Here is a 22,060-nt window from a genome sequence, read left to right on the forward strand (position 1 = left end):
CTGAAATTCTTAGAATATGTCACAAGAAGTTGAATTACAGACTGTAGGTTAGACCAGAGATAGACTTTAGCTGGGAAAAGGAAGGAGAGATAATGATTAGTATGAGTTGAGTTTTTGCAGCAGTCAGAATTAAACACATAGTGATCTTTGAAAGGAAGAATTAATAAAAAGTAGTGTTTATATAACTGCATTTTAAAGAAGTAAACAGTTCTTAGAATGTTGGCCTTAAGCTGACAGAATATTTCCTTTAGCTAGATATTCTCTTCTTTTAGACTATTTATAAAAGAGAACAAACAAATTGCCAAGTGGCCTCCTGTCAAATCAACAATTATTTTACTCCACTCACATTCCATGCAAGTTTAAATGAATGCTATAAAATCTTAAATCTATAGACTGGGTGTACTTTCACCCAAGTTCTCCTGTTGAGAACTCTTGATTAACAACTTATTAGCAGTTTAACCTTAATCTGCTTGTTAAATTATATGTTGGTGTGAGACACCAGGAATGTCTCATAATGATCACATTTACCATTTATGCCATTTGCAACCATATGCTATTAACAAAATAGTTGCATAAAAAAATTGCATATAGTTCACTCCTACCTAGTTTAGTCCATGATATTATACTTGTGAGAGTATATCCAGATGCTGTGTTCTCTATTTAAAATAGTATTTTCCAATCAGAAATGTGTAGCCCTTGATTTATGGATATTGAGTATATGTACTGCAGTGCTAACCCAATATTTTCAATAAAGGAATTTATGCATTCAGAAGAAAAAAAAAGGCACTTGTGAACCCTCTGCTTCAGAGATGATGTAATTGGTATATTGTATGCCCTTCTCTTATGGCCCCACCCGTGATTAGTGCTTTTGTGAGGATGAGACTTTCCAATGGGTGAGTAATACTAACAGTGACTAATCTGAGGAAATCAAGGGCAAGTTGACTTTGAAAATATCAACTGAACTTATCTGAGGAGTCAACATAGAGGTGAGGGGTGATTTATATCTAACAAGTGAGAACCTGGCTTCTTGGTGTCCCACTAGTTTTACTCTGAGGCTGATGTCAACTAGTTTTTTAGCTATATTTGGGTGTCAGTTGTGCCTGTGGTTAACATTATATGTTACTATTATAAGATCTTTAAAAGATAGCAGTGCCTTTTTTTTTTCTTTTCTAGTAATGTGGAGTGGTTGGTTGCAGACTAAACCTTCCCCTGAGAATCAGAAATGCTGGACAATACATAAAACCACTGCTTAAAGACATTTGGAAACTATGAACCTACCAAGGGCTTTGATAGGTCAAGATTCCCAAGAGAAGTTTCATTGGACACATTGAGGAACTTCCTTAAATCTTCTAGGCCCTATCTGTTCTCCAGGTCCTCAAACTTACTGTGGACACAAGGTCACACCATTTCTTCAACAAGCTTTGCAGGCTGCCTCAGCCTCCCCCCAGGTGAGTGCTAGTCTCCACACAGACTCCATTGCTCCTGATGTGGTATGAGTTGCTGCAGCTATGGCACCAGGCCTCACCATACCCATCAAGGATCTGATTACTCTCACTAGTTCTGGAGTTAGAAGAATCAACATGTTGTAGGGTATGCGATTCAGTTTCCTTGGTAGGTCTGAAGAGACCAGCTGAAACATCAGGAATGCATAGAAGTTAATGTCTTGTGGGTAAATTTTGACCAATGAAAGTTAAGCCAATCAATAAAGGGAGCCATTGAATAAATTCCTCTCTTTTTCTCCCTCTATCAGACTACTCTAAGACAAAGTGTTTCTATACAGTGAGCCTCTCTTCATGAAGCTGTGGTCATCTGCAGTAATACAGTAGCTCATATTTCCTTTTCCTCCTTTTCTACCCACTTTATTTTCCCTTTACTTTTACTATCTCAGAGTTATACCGCCCTGTTAAAAATTAACACTTAACCTTTACCTCAGGATCTATTTTCTAGGGAACCTAGGCTAAGACAGAATGCAAGAATAGAGAAGTGAGCCCAATTTGGCCCTAAGTTCTCCTTTTAGATGTTTGTCTGTAAGTAGAAGCCAGGAGGCTGAGAAGCTGAGCAAAATTTCTAGCAGTCTTACAGTGCTGGTGGTCAAAAATTGGACTTCAGGCCAACCAAGGAGAGGCTCAGGCAAACATTCCAATTTTATTCTATAAGGGCTAGACATTAAATCAACTTAATCCTTGATTTAATTAAAATTAATCTTCCTTTTATCTAACTGCCAAACAAAAATGAATGCTCTCTAGAAGATATTATCTAGAGTCTTAAAATATCACTACAATTTATCAAATGTATTTTCTAGCTGCTAATCAAAAATTACTAGGTATACCAGGAGGTAAAACCACATGACTGAAAAATAAGAGAAAAACAGATTATAGAAATATACTCACTGGAGATCCAAATATTGGAATTATTATATGTGATCTTTAAAATAACATATTAATATGTTCCAGCAATCAGATGACAAAATGGAAAATCTCAGCATAAAACTCAAAAATATAAAAATTCTTCAAATGAAATTATAGAACTGAAAAAATATAATAACTAAAATTAAAAAGTTAAGAGCAGTAGATTAGAAGCAATTTAGGAGAGCATTAGTAAATTGGAACATACATTGGGAGAAAATCTTCTTTACAAAGCACAGAGAGAAAAACAGAATGGAAAATAGATAAAAAACAAAAAGAGGAAGCATAAGAGATATATGGGAAATAGTGAAAATATTTAACATATATGTAATTTAAATCCTACCAAAATCAAACCAAAACAAATTCAGAAGAAACAGATGAAGCAGAGATAAAATTTGAAGATCAAAATGATGTTCATAATAAACATGAAGCCACAAATTCAGGAAACCATAAACATCATTTAAATTAAATACAGAGAAAGCATACATATAGGTGTATCATAGTTACATTTTTCAAAACCAAAGACAAAGAGAAAATATTAATACAAGCTAGAGGAAAAAGATATATGATTTTTAAAATAGCAGCGATAAGACTGATGCTTGAATTCTCAACAAAAGAAAGTAGGCCACAAACATCAAAGTGACAACTAATGTCAGAGCTAGAAGAAAATTACTGTACTAGAATTTTGCACCCACTGAAAAATACCTTTCTAAAGTGAACGTGAAATAAAGATGTTTTCAGATGAAAAAAAACTGAAAAAATTGTTCACTAGTAGACTTACACTAAAGAAATACTAATGGGAATTCTTTAGTCAGAAGGTAAATTGTTCCAGATAATGAAATAGGAAGACATAATGAACAACAGAAAGGATAAATACATGGGTAAATCTAAATGAATATGAAATGTCTTAAACAATAATAATACTGGAAGGGAACCCTCTTGCATTGTTGGTGGGAATGTAAATTGATAGAGTCACTATGGAGAACAGTATGGAGGTTCCTTAAAAAAGTAAAAATAGAATTACCATATGATCCAGCAATCCCACTACTGGACATATCCCCAGAGAAAACCATAATTCAAAAAGACACATGCACCCCAATGTTCATTGCAGCACTGTTTACAATAGCCAGGTCATGGAAGCAACCTAAATGCCCGTCGACAGATGAATGGATAAAGAAGATGTGGTACATATATACAATGGAATATTACTCAACCATAAAAAGAAATGAAATTGGGTCATTTGCTGAGACATGGATGGATCTAGAGACTGTCATAAAGAGTGAAGTAAGTCAGAAACAGAAAAACAAATATCATATATTAACACATATATGTGGAACCTAGAAAAATGGTACAGATTAACTGGTTGCAGGGCAGAAATTGAGACACAGATGTAGAGAACAAATGTATGGACACCAAGGGAGGAAAACGGTGGCATGGTTGGTTGTGTGATGAATTAGGAGATTGGGATTGACATGTATACACTGATATGTATAAAATTGATGACTAATAAGAACCTGCTGTATAAACAAAATAAATAAAATAAAATTCAAAGATTCAAAAAAAAAGAAAGGATAAATAGAAGTTGTCTGAATAGTTATTGAAATTTTCATCTCATTTTTAAATTATTTAAAATAAAAAGTTAAAAATAAAAGAAATGAAATAAAAAAATAATAATGGAAGTGTTTAAATTACATACAGGAGTAAAATCCATGACAACATCAGCATAAAAGGTGAGAAAAGGATAGATGATGTTAAACTGTTTCCTGAACCTTGCATTATTTGGAAAATAATTTAAGTACCACTTTTTATAAGACTTTAACTGGTCAAGGGTGCATGTAGCAATCGCTAGAGTAACAGCTAAAAAGATTAGCAAAAATGTATAATTAGTAAGGTAATAGAGGTGAAAAATAGGATAATAAGTCTAATTTAAAAGACTGCAAGAGAGAGGGAGGGAGAGAGAGGAAGAGAAGGAGTCAGGGAGGAGGGTTGGTGAGGATGTGAAACAACTAGAACTCATACAGTAAGAATATAAAATGGTATAATCAATTTGGAAAACAGTTTGGTAGTTACTTATTAAGTACCATTTCACCTAGAAATTTCAAATTGACCAAGAGAAATGAAAACATATGTGCATAAGAAGACATATACACTTGTGTATTCACAAATGTTTGTATCAGCTTTACTCAAAATAGCCCCAAACCAGAGAAATTCAAATGCCATCAACAGATGAATGGATGAATAAGTAGTGGTATCCATACAATAGAATGTTTCTCAGAAGTAAATGGGAACAAACTGCTGATGCAGGCAACAAAAATAGATGAATCTCAAAAACATTCCATTGACAAAATCAATCAGACAACAAATGATTACATTCTGTATGATTCCATTTATATGAAGTTCTAAAATAGGAAAATCTTAATATATAGTGACAGAAAGTACAATAATGGTTGCCTGGCCCAGGAATGTGGGAAAATGGACTACAAGAGGGCATGAAGGAACTTATAGGAGGTGATGGCAACGTACAATATTTTGATTTTTTTGGACATTACACAGGTGCATATATTTGTCAAAATTTATTGAACTATAAACTTAAAATAAGCACATTTTGTTGTACTTAAATTATAACTCAATAGAGTTGGTTTAGAAAAGTGGACTTAAAAGACATATGAATAAAGATAAGTAGAAAATTTCTAAACGTTTGGAAATTAAGCAGTATAATTCTAAATGATGCATGTGTTACAAAAATCACAATAAATATTAGCAAATATTTAAACTGAATAATAGTGAATATACAGATATCCTAACTTGTTAATAAGACAAAAGCCATGTTTAAGAGGAAATTTATAGCCTTAAGGGCAAATATTAAAATGTCTATAAATTAAATATTTAAATACCCAAACATCTAAATTTCTAATCTCATGGGGTTCCCCCCCCAAAAAAAAAGCTTCGGATTTAACCCACTGAAACTATAAGGGAGAAAATAATAAAGATGAAAGCAAAACTAAATAAAATATAAAGCATATTTATAATAGAATCAATTAACTCAAGGTTGGTTCTTTTTTTTGAAAATATTTATTTATTTGGTTACTCTGGGTCTTTAGTTGGGGCACATGGGCTCCTTAGTTGTGGCATGCGAACTTCTAGTTGCAGCATGTGTGTGAGATCTAGTTCCCTGACTGGGGATCGAACCCAGCCCTCTGCACTGGGAACGTGGAGTCTTAACCACTGTGCCACCAGGGACATCCCTCAAGGTTGGTTCTTTGAAAGGAGTAATAAGTCCTAATTGATAAAGTCCTGGTACGATTGATACAAAAAAAGAAAGAAGTCATAGATAATATCAAAATAAAAAAGAAGACATCACTACAGATTCTATGAATATTAGAAATATGAGGATATTTTTTAAAATGATGCAGATAAATTTGAAAATTTGGATAAAATAGATGAATTCCTAGAAAATCAAAACCGATCATAATACATAAAAGAAATGGAAAATACAAATTATCCTATATCTATTTGAGAAATTGGATCTTTGAATCTGTAATTAAAATCCTTTCTGCAAAAAATAAAGTTCTAGGCCCACATGACTTCAGTGGGAAATTCTTCCAAATACTTAAGGAGTAAACAGGACCATTCTCATGCAAACTCTTCTAGAGAATAAAAAAAGAGGTAACTCTTCCCAACTCATTTTATAAGGTTTACATAATTTAGTACCAAACCTGAAGTAGGACTTAAGAAAATATTACAGTGTAATCTTGCTCATGGTCATAGATGCAAAAATCCTAACCAAAATATTTGCAAAAAGATATGTAAAAAGGACAATGCATCATGAGTAGGTGTATTATACTCCAGGAACTCAAGTTTAGCGTTAAAGAAAATCTGCCAATGGATTTCACTCCATTAACGGAATAGAGAAGAGAAGTCATAAAATCATTTTAATAGAAGTGAAAAAGTGTGAGATAAAATTCAATACTTCTCCATTAGAACAATTCTTAGAAAGCTAGAAATAAAAGGGTACTTAATCTGATAAAAGGTATCTCTAAAGAAACCTATAACAAATATCATGCTTAATGGTAAAATATTGAAAAGTTCATAAGTAAAACAAGAATTCCTACTGCTATCACTTCTATTAAATATTATTCTGGAGGTACTACTCTGTGCAATATATCAAGAAAAAAGTTTAAGCATTGGAAAGGAAGAAATAAATAAATGGTAATGTATGCATAAAATCCAAAATACTCTACAGGAGAACCATTAAAATTTGTAAGAGCATTTGTAAGATTGCTGGATACTGGCCAATATACATTAATCCATATTTCTTAAAACTAAGAACAAATGAAAACTTGAGGAGTTAAAATTTTCAAAAACATCAAAACAGCAAAATCTAGCTAAAAAGTAATGAAAGATGTAAGCTCTCTACATAAAACTATGAAACATTATTGATAATAATTAAAGAAGATATAAATAAATGGAAGAAAAATCATACTCATGGCTTGGAAGACTTAACAAACTAAATATATAAAATACTTCCTATATGGATTTATAGATCTAATACAATTCCACTGAAAGACCAAACAGGATTTGTGAAAAAATTGACAGGCTAATTCTAAAATGCATATGACAATGCAAGGGCCAAGCAAAGCCAAGATAATCTTGAAGAAAAAAGAGTTGGAGCACGTATAGTACCAAATATCAATATTAACTATCATATTGCAATAGTTAAGAATAGATGACTGAACACTGGAACAGAATTAGAGCATCCAAAGGCACGTATACATGGAGACTGCATTAATTAGAAAGGTGGTTCTTCAGAGAAGTAAGGGAAGAATATTTTTTTACAAATAAATGGAACTGAATCAATTGGATATTCATATGCAGAAAAAAAGTGAATCCTAATCCCTTTTTCATACCACATTAAAAAAAGAAAATCAGTTCCAGGTAGATTTAGACCAAATACAAAGTTTAAAAGAATAAAACTTCTAAAAGAAACCATAGGAGAATATCTTCATAATTTAGGGGGTAGGAAATTATTTCTTCAGCATGATGAAAGCACTAACCATAAAGGACAAGATTGACAAATTGGGTTACATTAGACTTTAAAACTTCTGTTTATTAGAAAACATCATTAATATAGTAAATAGGCAAGCCACAGAGTTGGAAAAGATTATATATAGGGACTTCCCTGGTGGTGCAGTGGTTAAGAATCCACCTGCCAATGCAGAGGACATGGGTTCAAGCCCTGGTCCAGGAAGATCCCACGTGCTGCGGAGCAACTAAGCCTGTGCACTACAACTACTGAACCCATGAGGCTAGAGCCCGTGCTCCTCAACAAGAGAAGCCACCGCAATGAGAAACCCATGCACCACAACGAAGAGTAGCCCCCGCTCACCACAACTAGAAAGCCCAGCCACAGCAACGAAGACCCAACGCAGCCAAAAGATTATATATAAAGAATTACTACCTTGCAACAGCAGTTCATGAGACGTATATTTCACAGTATCTTCTCTCATGTTGCGTATTCACATGAAAAAATTATTTTAATAAGTCTGAAGAGGAATACTTTGCAGTTATTGTATTACTGGTGAGTCTGCATGTATTTTGGGGTTTGTTAAAATTTTACTTTCTCTATTGCAAATTGAATGTGCAAGTTCCTTGCACAGTTTATATATTGGGGTCTGAGATTTTAATTATTCTTTTCTTATTCTATATTTTCAGAAAAAACTGGAATTTTTCCACAAAAAAAGTATTACTAAAAAAATTAGCAATAAGACTGACAACCCAATATAAAAATGCTCAAGAAAAGCTTTAAACAAGCCCTTCAAAAAAGAGGATAGCCCAATAATCAGCAAATTTATGTAAAATGTGTTCAACCTCATTATTTATAAGGGACATCTAAATCAAACCACAGTGAGATAATCTATCCCCAAAAGAAAGGCTATATTGAAAAAGAAAATACTGTCAATACCAGTGCAGAGATATAGAACAGGAAATCTCATAGTGCTTATGAGAGAGAAAATTGGCAAGGCCACTTTAGAAAATTGTTTGGCAGTATATATGAAGGCTGTTTGTACACACACCATATGACACAGCAATTTGGCCCTTATGCATATTCCTAACAGAAATGCATACACGTAGGTACAAATTGTCGCAGCACTACTCATAAAGGCCCCCATCTGGAAACAACACGAATGATCGCCCACGTAAGAATTGATAAACATAATGTGGTATATTCAAGCAATGGAAGAACTCTTCAGCAATGAACATGAACAAATTCTTGTTTAATGCAAAACATGAATGAATTTCATCAACACAGTAAGTGAAAGTAACCAGATACAACTGATCCATACTGTATGATTCAATATATGTTAAGTTTAAAAATCAGGCCAAGGACTTCCCTGGTGGTGCAGTTGTTAAGAATTTGCCTGCCAATGCAGGGGACATGGGTTCGAGCCCTGGTCCAGGAAGATCCCACATGCTGCAGAGGAACTAAGCCCGCAAGCTGCAACTACTGAGCCTGCATGCTGCAACTACTGAAACCTGAGTGCCTAGAGCCCGTGCTCCACAACAAGAGAAGCCACTGCAATGAGAAGCCCGCACAGAGCAATGAAGAGTAACCCCCACTCGCCCCAACTAGAGAAAGCCCAGCGCAGCAACAAAGACACAATGCAGCCAGAAATTAAAATAAATAAATAAATAAATAATAATAAAAAAATCAGGCCAAGCTAAAGGATGGTATTAATCAACAGGCATAAAGTATCCGTCAAGTAAGATGAATAAGCTCTAGAGATCTGCTATATAACATAGTACCTGTAGTCAACAACAATGTACACTTAAAATTAAGAGGATATATCTCATGTTGTGTCCTTATCACAATAAAAAACCTAAAACAACCTCCCCACCCCAAACTAAATGATGTTAGAAGTCAGGATACATTAGGGGAGGAGATAAAGTGGGTAACAATTGAGAGGGAAAGAAGGAGGACCTTCCTTGACATTGGTTATATTCTATTTCTTGATCTCATGGTAACTGTAAGGGTGTGTTCCTGCTGTGATAATTCATCAAGCTCTATGCTTATAATGTACTTTCCTGTATGTTATATATTAATAAAGTTTACTTAAAAATAAAGGAGATCAAAAGAAGCCAAGTATGTTTATGATGGAAGATAAAAATGAGCATTTACTGAAGGATTTGTGCTGTTAAGTATGTATTCATTTTCTTCTTCACCATAACCTGCTGGAAAATATACTTAATATTTTTATTTTACAGATGAAAATACCAAGCCTGAGAGGAAGTATGCAATTTGTCTAGGTTCTCACAGCGTGTTTTTCTGTCTCCAGAGCTTTTGTTTGTTGCACCGTATTTATCTTGTCTCTTGTAGTTTCCTTCAGAATTCACAAATTGCCTTGTCAGACAGTATCTCATTTAAATAATCTAGATGGTTGAATCTAATCATGTAAATTAAATTCCAAAGAATAATAATGTATCATATATAAATATATAAATCTGTTTTTGCTTTGCAGATAATCTCTTGAGAATACAACTTCTCAATGTAACAGAGAGGTTAATAGAACTTTCAACTATGACCCTGGGAATACTTGCCGGAGCCCTTCCAGTTAAATGTAGCTGAAATGGGAGAGTAACCAACATGACTTATTCCATTCATTCAAAATGAAAGAAATGTAACTTTTTTTTCTAAATCATATCAATCTGTTCTCCCCACACACTTCCATCAATTTAGAAGGCAATCCAGTTTTTATCTTGTGGAAAATCTAATTTTATTCATGGAGTGGGTGGGTGGAACCCCTTTCTTATCTTAGAATTCTATAAGGAATCCTGGGACTTATTGGAAATTTGAGATGGAACCCTGACCTTGACTCTCATTGTCACTGTCAAAACTGTTTATTGTCCGAGCTAAATAGTGTGTTCCACACCAAACTTCACTGTCAGGAACCTCACTGCCAGGTAACCACGCAGACATCCCCTGTGTGAGAAGTGGGCAGCCCCATCACTGTCAGACTCTTTTCCACCACTCTGTCCCTCAAATCTAGGCCACTCCTCTCTCTTTCCACTTTGGAACCCTGACCTTTTGAGACAACTCACCTCGTAGACTCTGTTATAGGTTTTTGAAAACAAAGACTTTAACTTCTTTCCTGGCAAAAATGAAGCTCAGGTTCTCAAAATCCAAAACCTTGCCAACCTTCTTTAGAATAGGAAGAAATCTTTCTGAGCCCACATGTAAGAAAGAACACATACACACACACACACAGTTACAGGAACGCTGTTGGAAAAACCTGAGGGATTTATAACCAAAATATTGAATGCTTGGGGCAGCACTTTGGGAACATCTCAAAAATATTTGGGACACAGTTTAAGCAGGTTTGTATGTGTGTAGGTACAGCATATTCTTGCAGATAGGTTGGTGAGGCTCCTGCCAAGGTAGTAGATCTTTCAATTTATCTTATAGTCATGGGCTGGTGTGACTGGGTTATTCCCCCAAGGAATAAGACCATCCTTTGGAATTTCCCAAAAGCTATGGTTGGGAGAAAAGCAGAACCACGTATATGGATGCGGGGATGGCACTCTGGGGGGCAGGTTAGCAGTGCTAGAAGAAGATTAGCGGTGGAGGTGTTGTAGCTACAGATCAGCTCCATGCACACGTGTGCAGAAGGACAAGGTGGCAGGGCTCCCCTCCTTTCTGGAATGGCACACAGCCTGAGTGGTGGTGCAAGGAGCATCCCAGGAAAATGGGAGAGGTGCTGAAAAAATTCCTTAGGAGTAACTCACGTCCTTAACTGGTTTACTCAGGGTTGGTGTGGTCTGAGAAACAAAGCTTGTTCATGTGTATTTGGGCCTATACTAACATAATAGGATTAATAATGGTAGTAATTACAACAGTGAGTGAGCCTCACCAACATTCCAGGTACTGTGCTAAGTTGCTCTGTACCCATCATGTTGGTTACCACCTTGAAAGTAAGTGCCATTAACCCCATTCTACAGATGAGGTAACTGGGGCAAGTGAGCCTAAGAATAGATGATAAATAGCAGAGCTGGGATTCAGATTCAAGTCTAAATCCAAAACCTAATGTGTTCACCACATTTATTCCTGAGAATAAAGCCTCATATATGATGGTACTCCCTTCTTCTTACCAGAGCAGAATGCACTAGAGACTGGGGGCCCTGGAATTGACATTAGACATGGTAGATTTAAATTTGCTAAGACCAGAGAACACAAACCTTATGTGAGCTGAAAAATAAAGAGGTAATTTTCTATCAGCAATGGATTTGTATTTTTAAGAAAGTCTTGTTGGATTTCCTGGACATCTATTTGGATGTTAGGTGGAAATTATGTTCATTGCATGGGTATAGTATATAGCAACAAATTTTCAATAGATCTTAAACAAATTAAAATGTGACTCCTCTTTCTTTGTCCCAGGCAATTAGATCTACTGATCTCATCTTTAAAAAAAGAAAAGAAATGTTTAATAATTATAAAAAATAAGCACCCTATAAATATACTTAAAACCCTTGAATTGTAAACTTTAAACAGATAAGTCTCATGGTATATATATTATATCTCTCTAAACTGTTGAATATAAAAGTATGCTTTCATATTGGAGAATTATTTATATCTTTGAATAGCTTCTTCAGTTATATATGCATACATTTCATCTAGCCACAGTTATTTTGTTTACACTTAAAATAGTTTTGCATTCTCTTTTCTTCAGTTGTATATTTGTGTTGTTAATGGTTGTACAGATTCCCTCATATCCCTTGTCATTGTTCAATTAGCCATTGTGTAGCTGCTGCACAACTGGATTGTTTCCAGCACTTTGCTGTTGCAAATGTTACTGTTTTACAAAGGTATGTACATATAGATTTTATTCCTTAATATATATTCCCAATAGTGGGATGACTAGGTCAAAAGCCATGACTCTTTCTGGGTTCTTGTTATATGTTGCTAGAAATAGTTCATCAATTTTAATGCTACTAACAACTGGGAGTTCACACACATCTTGCTGGTCTTTCCAGCCTCTTCCTTGATTTAAGTATTTGAGTGGCTAATATCAAATTTATGTGTTCTATAATTTTGGAAAAACTCAGCTAGTATTCCTTATTTCTCTCCTGCGTTCTAAGAAGATTCTGCAGGTAATTTTTTTTTTTGTGCCTGCAGTGTGTGGCTTGCAGGATCTTAGTTCCCCAACCAGGGATCGAACACCGGTCCTTGGCAGTGAAAGCCCGAGTCCTAACCACTGGACCACCAGGGAGTTCCCTGCAAGTAAATATTTTAAAGATGAAGTCGGGCCTCCCTGGTGGCGCAGTGGTTGAGAGTCCGCCTGCCGATGCAGGGGATACGGGTTCGTGCCCCGGTCTGGGAGGATCCCATATGCCGCGGAGCGGCTGGGCCCGTGGGCCATGGCTGCTGGGCCTGCGCGTCCGGAGCCTGTGCTCCGCAGCGGGAGAGGCCACAGCGGTGAGAGGCCCGCGTACCACAAAAAAAAAAAAAAAAAAAAAAAAAAAAAAAAGATGAAGTCATGCCAACTCCCAGTAAAACCAAATGAAACACATTTTTATAAAATTGAAAAAATAATAAAAATAATAAATTGCTTCCCTTGCTTTTCTTCTATCCTTTTTTCCCTTTGTGTAGTACAATTCCCTCTTTCCTTCTTATTATAAAGCTATTTGTAGCATCTCCAAACAACTGGGATGATACTGAAGACTTTCAAAGTATTCATATCCATTTCCTAAATGAGGTTACAAATTGTGTAGAATGTTGGTGCAAATGCCCAACTATGTTATTTAACTGTTATTTTTACTCTATGTATTTAAAAAAGAATTAGTTAAAAAAGAAAAAAAGGAGAAGGAAATTAATGTGACTTTTGCATTAGGCACTGAGGAGTTTAAATTTAGATTCCAGAGTAAATTATGTCAATCAGATTATGAGGAAATTGAAGGTTAAAACAATGTCTCATTCTTACCCTGAATTTTCCAAAGTACAAGGTAGGTATTTAATAGATGCTTGTTAAATGAGATTAAATTTTCAGTTTTGAGCAAATTCCCATGACTCCAGTCAGTAATAAGAAATTTTATATGTGTCATGAAGGCTGATTCTATCTATGGTAAGAATAAGCATCTGTCCTCATCCAACAATATATTAGTTATTAAGAAGTTACTTATTTCTTTTGTATTTACTATAGTTCTTAGAGGTATAGCTGATTACCAGTGATTACATGGGATGAACTTGAAATTTCAGAAGTCAGGTAATTTGCCTAATGTCACACAGTGAGCAGCAGAATTAGGACGAAGGTCTTGTGCTCCAAATCTTAGATTCTCAACATCACACAAGCTTTTCCAAACCACTGTCCCAGGAAACACTGACTCAGGGAGTACATGTTCTTTGCTCTATTATCCTTTTAGAGAGTCCCATCAGAAGACGAAATATGCCAGGGCATAAAGAAATCTATTCAATTTAGTTTACCTTGGAGTAGAGAACTTAAAAATATCAAATTTTAAATTGAAAAAGAAAAAAGTAAGAACGTAGTTCTATTTTTGCTTGTGAAATGAATGGCAATTTTCTTTACTCATGAGCTTGTAAATGCTGTTAGGAATGCCATATCAAAAACAAACAGGTCTACATAAATCATTATATCAATATATGGTAGCCTCTCATACCAATGTTAAAATAAAACCAAGAACAAACAGATTTTTAAAAATCTACTTGCTCTTTGCTGTATGTCTCTGAAAATGTTTTCAGGTTTCCTCAGTGGGTGTTTTTTGTTCATGAGGTGATCATCTACTGTGTGTGTCATAGCAGAAAAGGGGTTCAGAACTGATAAGCTAGGTCCCCTCCTCATTTTAGAGAAAGGACTTGCTAAAATCATTGGCAGAGCTGGGCTTCTCACCAGGACTTTTGTTCTATGTGGTCATTTTCTATCTTATTATGGAGTCTTTCATCTGACCCAAGCTAGGGTATCATTAACATGTTCAAGATTTTGGAGGAAGCATATATATGAGCACCTTTAAAGGAAATATGCTGCTGAGAGGCACAGGAAGACAAATTTTAGAAGGGCCAGCCCTAAACTACAAATTTCTACACTTCCTGTACCCCCTTCAAGCCAGAACTGCAGGTTACTGGCAAGGGCCTGAATGCAATCAAGGGTAGGTAGACAGAGCAGCTAACGGCAAAAAATGGAGGGAAATTATTTCTTTTTGCTCCAGGGCTAATTTGAAGAAACACAGCCTTGTAATATCATGAAATTTTGTACTTTATATCTGCTAGGTTTCTAATTCATTTAAGTACTGTAGAGATATGTTAAGATTGGCCTTTTTTCTTGAAACCATTCGTAAATTTTTAAATAAGTTAGAGAAATAGAAGTTGAAAAATTCACAAGTAAAATTTATCTTAAAATTATCAGGCTTAGATTTCCTGATAGTTTTCTAAACCAAATTCCTCTACTTATGTAAAATTGTGAGATAAATTATCTACCAACTAACTGATAACATCTTAGGACCTTGGAACAAAAACCATGTCCCACTAGTAAATGTCTGATTAATTCCAACAATATGTGGCTTCTAAAGCCACATAAAATAATTGAAAATGCTACATAAGCATGTGATACCAAAGCTATTTCCAAAAAGATGGAATATATTTAAAATGCCACCATCATGGTATGCATGTATCTTTTTCAATGTAACTTCCCTTGCCTTGGTATAATTTGAAAAATTTAGTCATTATATATTTTTGTTGTTGTTCCAATCCAAAAGACAAGTAAAAATTCAGATTGGACTAATTGTATTCTAATCTGAAGTTAATGGACTATGCCAATTTATATGACCAGGTATTATGTGAAGTATCTATATGGAATATTAAGTAAGAAAAATGAAGAAAGGAATGCTTTTGTAATAGTTGAGTTCTCCAGGGAAAGAGAACCAATAGGATTTTATATATATCCTTGCAGATTGTGGGACTTTTCAGCTTTCATAATCAAATGAGCCAGTTACTCATAATAAATCTTGAAAAAAATATGATATCAGATATATATATGTATATATATCTCTGCAGCCTGGAGACACAGGAAAGGTGGTGCTGTAATTCAGTCTAAGTCCAAAGGCCTGAGTTCCAGGGGAATTGATGGTGTCACTCTGTCTGAAGACAGTAGAAGACCAATATTCAGCTCAAGTGGTCAGGCAGAAAGGGTGAATTCTCCCTTCTTCTGCCTTTTGTGTTATTCAAGCCTTCAATGGATTGGATGATGCACACCCACACTGAGGAGGGCAATCTGCTTTACTGAGTCCACCTATTCAAGTGCTAATCTAATCCTGAAACACCCTCACAGACACACACAGAAAAAAATGTTAGCTAAATATCTGGGCACTGTATGACCCAGTCAAGTCAACACATAAAATTAACCATCATAAGTCCCAACCCTTATCAACTTGGCACCCATACCCATTTCCTTAAACCATGCTTAACCTCAAAGACAGTGACAAGGTCATAATTCTGCCTAACATGATACAACTATTCTGCATACAACCCAAAATGCACTGACCCCTTCCCCAGAAGCGAAGATAAAGTACTTGAGTGATGCTTACACTTCTTCTTAAAATCCTATAACTTAAATATTATTATGTTAAATTAATATTTATATATAATCAATAAAAAGTAATCATGATATAAAGTCAATACATACGTGGTAAGGGAATAAGAGAGAAAAGAAAACAAAGATACACAGCTGACCCTTGAACAACAGGGTGGTTAAGGGCATTGACCCTCCTTGCAGTTGAAAATCTGTGTGTAACTTATAGGTCGCTCTTTGTATCTGAGGTTTCCCATATCCACAGTTCTGTATCTGTGTATTCAACCAACCATGGATCATGTAGTACTGTAGTATTTACTATTGAAAAAACTCATGTATAAGGGAACCCATGCAGTTCAAACCCAAGCTGTTCAAGGGTCAACTGTACATATATACATACATATACATATATATATATATATATATATATATACAAATGTATTCATAATAAAACAATAGGAAGAAATGCTCTTTATTAATACCCTTTAATAATAATGAGTAAATACTCATGGCCAGTTTAGTCTTCATTTCTGACTGGTCGAGTAGTTGTAGCTGGTATTTATAACTACCTTCTTTTACTACCCACTCTGTATTCTTTTTGTCTTCAGCAAGCACCTCAGCTAGTCATAGTTCCTTGCCTGGTGGGTGACTCAAACTTCATTCCTGAATTGTAGAGGCCATTAGTAGTTTTGCCTGGATTGGGTTGTTATAGTTGTCCATTTCCTTGTTTTGGGAATACAGGGCATCATAATTTACTCCAACTTTTAGTACTTCTTATTGTGGCCAATATTTTTTTTCTTCCAGTTGCATTGAAATATAATTGGCATAAAACACTGTATACATTTAAGGTGTTTGGCATAATGTTTGGTTTTTTTGTTTTGTTTTGTTTTGTTTTGCGGTACGCGGGCCTCTCACTGTCGTGGCCTCTCCCGTTGCGGAGCACAGGCTCCGGATGCGCTGGCTCAGTGGCCATGGCTCACGGGCCTAGCCACTCCGCGGCATGTGGGATCTTCCTGAACCGGGGCACGAACCCGTGTCCCCTGCATCAGCAGGTGGACTCTCAACCACTGTGCTACCAGGGAAGCCCTGGCATAATGTTTTGACTTACATACATCATGAAATGATTATCCAATAACTTTAGTGAACATCCATCATTTCACACAGACACAAAATTAAAGAAATAGTAAAAAAAAATTGTGTGATGAGAACTTTTGGGATTTACTATCAACAGCGTTCATATGTAACATACAGCCATGTTAATTATATTATATTGTACATTACATCCCTAGTACTTATTTATCTTTTAACTGGAAGTTTGTACTTTTTGACTGCCTTCATCCAATTCTTCCTCCCTGTACCCCCCACCTCTGGTAACCACAAATCTGATCTCTTTTTCTATGAGTATGTTTGCATGTTTTTGAAGTACAGTTGACTTACAGCACTACATTAGTTCCTGTTACATAACATAGTGATTTTTTTCCCTATAAATTTCAAAATAATCGCCATGATAAGCATAGTTATGACATGTCACCATACAAAGATATTACTTAATTATTTTTTAAACATCTTTATTGGAGTATAATTGCTTTACAATGGTGTGTTAGTTTCTGCTTTATAACATAGTGAATCAGCTATCATATAATGTTGGTGTGTTTAATGTCCCAGAGGTCTCTGAGACTGTCCTCAATTCTTTTCATTCTTTTTTCTTTATTCTGCTCTGCAGTAGTTATTTCCACTATTTTATCTTCCAGGTCACTTATCCGTTCTTCTGCCTCAGTTATTCTGCTATTGATTCCTTCTACAGAATTTTAAAGTTCATTTATTGTGTTGTTCATCACTGTTTGTTTGCTCTTTAGTTCTTCTAGGTCCTTGTGAAACGTTTCTTGTATTTTCTCCATTCTATTTCCAAGATTTTGGATCATCTTTCCTATCATTATTCTGAATTCTTTTTCAGGTAGACTGCCTATTTCCTCTTCATTTGTTTGGTCTGGTAGGTTTTTACCTTGCTCCTTCATCTGCTGTGTTTTTCTCTGTCTTCTCATTTTGCTTAACTTACTATGTTTGGGGTCTCCTTTTCACAGGCTGCAGGTTCGTAGTTCCTGTTGTTTTTAGTGTCTGCTCCCAGTGGGCAAGGTTGGTTCAGTGGGTTGTCTAGGCTTCCTGGTGGAGGGGACTGGTGCCTGTGTTCTGGTGGATGAGGCTGGATCTTGTCTTTCTGGTGGGCTCAACCGCATCTGGTGCTGTGTTTTGGGGTGTCTGTGATCTTATTATGATTTGAGGCAGCCTCTCTGCTAAAGGATGGGGTTGTGTTCCTGTCTTGCTAGTTGTTTGGCATAGGGTGTCCAGCACTGGAGCTTGCTGGTTATTGAGTGGAGCTGGGTCTTAGCGTTGAGATGGAGATCTCTGGGAGATTTTCACTGTTTGATATTACATGGAGCTGGGAGGTCTCTGGTGGACCACTGTCCTGAACTCGACTCTCCCACTTCAGAGGCACAGGCCTGACACCTGGCCGGAGCACCAAGACCCTGTCAGCCACATGGCTCAGAAAAAAAGGGAGGAAAAAAAGAAAGAAAGAAAGAAATACAGTAAAATAAAAATAATTATTAAAAATAAGAATTAAAAAGTAAGAAAAAAAAAAGAAAGAACAGCCAAACCAAAAAACAAATCCACCAATGATGATAAGTGCTAAAAACTATACTAAAACAAAAAACCAGACAGAACCCTAGAACAAATGGTAAAAGCAAAGCTACACAGACAAAGTCACACACAGAAGCATACACATACACACTCACAAAAAGAGAAAAAGGAAATATATATATATATATATAGTTGCTCCCAAAGTCCACCGCCTCAATTTGGGATGATTCGTTGTCTATTCAGGTATTCCACAGATGCAGGGTACATCAAGTTGATTGTGGAGATTTAATCCGTTGCTCCTGAGGCTGCTGGGAGAAATTTCCCTTTCTCTTCTTTGTTCGCACGGCTCCCAGGATTCAGCTTTGGATTTGGCCCCGCCTCGGCGTGTAGGTCGCCGGAGGGCGTCTGTTCTTCTCTCAGAGAGGACGGAGTTAAAGGAGCCGCTGACTCTGGGGCTCTGGCTCACTCAGGCGGGGGGGGGGGGGGGGGGGAGGGAGGGGCACGAGGCGGGGCGAGCCTGCGGCGGCAGAGGCCGGCGTGACGTTGCACCAGCCTGAGGCGCGCCGAGCGCTCTCCCGGGGAAGTTGTCCCTGGATCCCGCGACCCTGGCAGTGGCGGGCTGCACAGGCTCCCCGGAAGGGAGGTGTGGAGAGTGACCTGTGCTCGCACACAGTTTCTTGGTGGCGGCAGCAGCAGCCTTAGCGTCTCACGCCCGTCTCTGGTGTCCGCCGTGATAGCCGCGGCCCGCGCCCGTCTCTGGAGCTCCTTTAAGCAGCGCTCTTAATCCCCTCTCCTCGCGCACCAGGAAACAAAGGGGGAAGAAAAAGTCTCTTGCCTCTTTGTCAGGTCCAGACTTTTTCCCGGACTCCCTCCCGGCTAGCCGTGGCGCACTAGCCCCCCTCAGGCTGTGTTCACGCCGCCAGTCCTCTCCCTGCGCTCCGACCGAAGCCCGAGCCTCAGCTCCCAACCCCGCCCGCCCCGGCGGGTGAGCAGACAAGCCTTTCGGGCTGGTGAGTGCTGGTCGGCACCGATCCTCTGTGTGGGAATCTCTCCACTTTGCCCTCCGCACCCCTGTGGCTGCGCTCTCCTCCGCGGCTCCGAAGCTTCCCCCCTCCGCCACCCGCAGTCTCCGCCCGGGAAGGCGCTTCTCGTGTGTGGAAACCTTTCCTCCTTCACAGCTCCCTTCCACTGGTGCAGGTACCGTCCCTATTCTTTTGTCTCTGTTTATTCTTTTTTCTTTTGCCCTACCCAGGTACGTGGGGGAGTTTCTTGCCTTTTGGGAGGTCTGAGGTCTCCTGCCAGCGTTCAGTAGGTGTTCTGTAGGAGTTCCATGTGTAGATGTATTTCTGATGTATCTGTGGGGAGGAAGGTGATCTCCGCGTCTTACTCTAACGCCATCTTCCTAAATGAGTTATTATTTGTGAAATGCTTAGAACAGTGCCTGTCACATAGTAAGTATTTGATAAAAGAGGACCAAATCAATTTAGAGGTGATAAATAGGGGTGCTGGGGTCTTAGTTGCAAAGAGGCTTTATGGATGCTGTGGTGGGTTGGATAGTGTCCCCCCAAATTCATGTCTACCCAGAACCTCAAAATGTGATCTTATTTGCAATAAGGGTCTTTGTAGATATAATTAGGATAGGATCAAAATGAAATCATGCTGGGTTAGAGTGTGCCCTAAATCCAATGCAAATGTCCTTATAGGAGACAGAAGGGGAGAAACACAGGGAAAAGGCAATGTGAAGATGGGGGCAGAGATTGCAGTGATGCTTCCACAAGCCAAGAAATGCTAAGAATTGCTAGCAACACCAGAAGTTAGGAGAGAGGCATGAAAGAGTTTCTCCCTAAGAGTCTCCAGGAGAAACCACCCTGCCTGATAACTCAACTCCTTCTTCTTTTGTATTTATCGTTGTTGTTTGAGTTGGAGATTTCTGGATCATCCATTTGTAAGAATTTCCTGTAGGTGAGAAAGGACCAGGATAGCAATCTAGGCTAAGTTATTTTGATATTTTTTTCTAAAGCAGTATCTCTCTTTTCTTTTTTTAAAAATAAACTTATTTATTTTACATAAACTTATTTATTTAACTTAAATAAACTTATTTATTTTAATTTTTATTTATTTTTGCATTGGGTCTTTGGTGCTGCGCGCAGGCTTTCTCTAGTTGCGGCGAGCCGGGGCTACTCTTCGTTGCGGTGCTTGGGCTTCTCATTGCAGTGGCTTCTCTTTTTGTGGAGCACGGGCTCTAGGCGCATGGGCTTCAGTAGTGTCGCACACGGGCTCAGTAGTTGTGGCTCACGGGCTTAGTTGCTCCGCAGCATGCGAGATCTTCCCAGACCAGGACTCGAACCAGTGTCCCCTGCATTTAGGCGAATTCTTTACCACTGCGCCACCAGGGAAGCCCAGTATCTCTCTTTTCTGTAGTCACAAAATCAACTGCCTTCCTCCACTCCAGGTTGTCTTCATGAGTCTTTATGTGAAGGCTTGCCTTTTTGCATTTATGTACCTAATGTTTCCCCAAGAACCTTCTGTCAGCATAGCCCTATTCCTGAACCCTCTTTAGCAGACAAATGATATGACTTTTGAACTCAAGGGGTATTCCTCACATTTAGGAAGTAAACATTTTAGTATGTTCTTTATGACATCTATTATTACTGGATTTTTTCTCCTCTACTCTCTTCCTTTAACTATCCCGGAAGATAGAGGTTTTGGGCATCTGAAGTCATAAGTTTTAGTTCAGGAAGCCACAACAGTGCTGCAGGTGTTTCTGAGAACAGGATGTGCAGAAGGGTCCTAGAAGTGGCAGACGTGAGAAATCAACAGTAAATATTCACTCCCAAAAGGATGAGGTCAGATCACCAGTGAGAACTTCTGTGATCAAAGATGGCAGGTTAAATGAGAGGGTTGGCGATAGAAGTCTTAGAACATGTTTGGGCGAGGAGTCACACAGAGGTGGTAGATTTGAAAAAATAGCACTTTTTTTTTTAACATCTTTGTTACAGTATAATTGCTTTACAATGGTGTGTTAGTTTCTGCTTTATACCAAAGTGAATCAGTTATACATATACATATGTTCCCATATCTCTTCCCTCTTGCATCTCCCTCCCACCCTCCCTATCCCACCTCTCTAGGTAGTCACAAAGCACCGAGCTGATCTCCCTGTGCTATGTGGCTGCTTCCCACTAGCTATCTATTTTACATTTGGTAGTGTATATATGTCCATGCCACTCTCTCACTTTGTCACAGCTTACCCTTCCCCCTCCCCATATCCTCAAGTCCATTCTCTAGAACGTCTGTGTCTTTATTCCCGTCTTACCCCTAGGTTCTTCATGGCCTTTTCTTTTTCTTTTCTTAGATTCCATATATATGTGTCAGCATATGGTATTTGTTTTTCTCTTTCTGACTTACTTCACTCTGTATGACAGACTCTAGGTCCATCTATCTCACTAC

The sequence above is a fragment of the Hyperoodon ampullatus genome (assembly GCF_949752795.1).
Source record: "Hyperoodon ampullatus genome assembly, chromosome: 5".
Lineage (NCBI taxonomy): Eukaryota > Metazoa > Chordata > Mammalia > Artiodactyla > Ziphiidae > Hyperoodon > Hyperoodon ampullatus.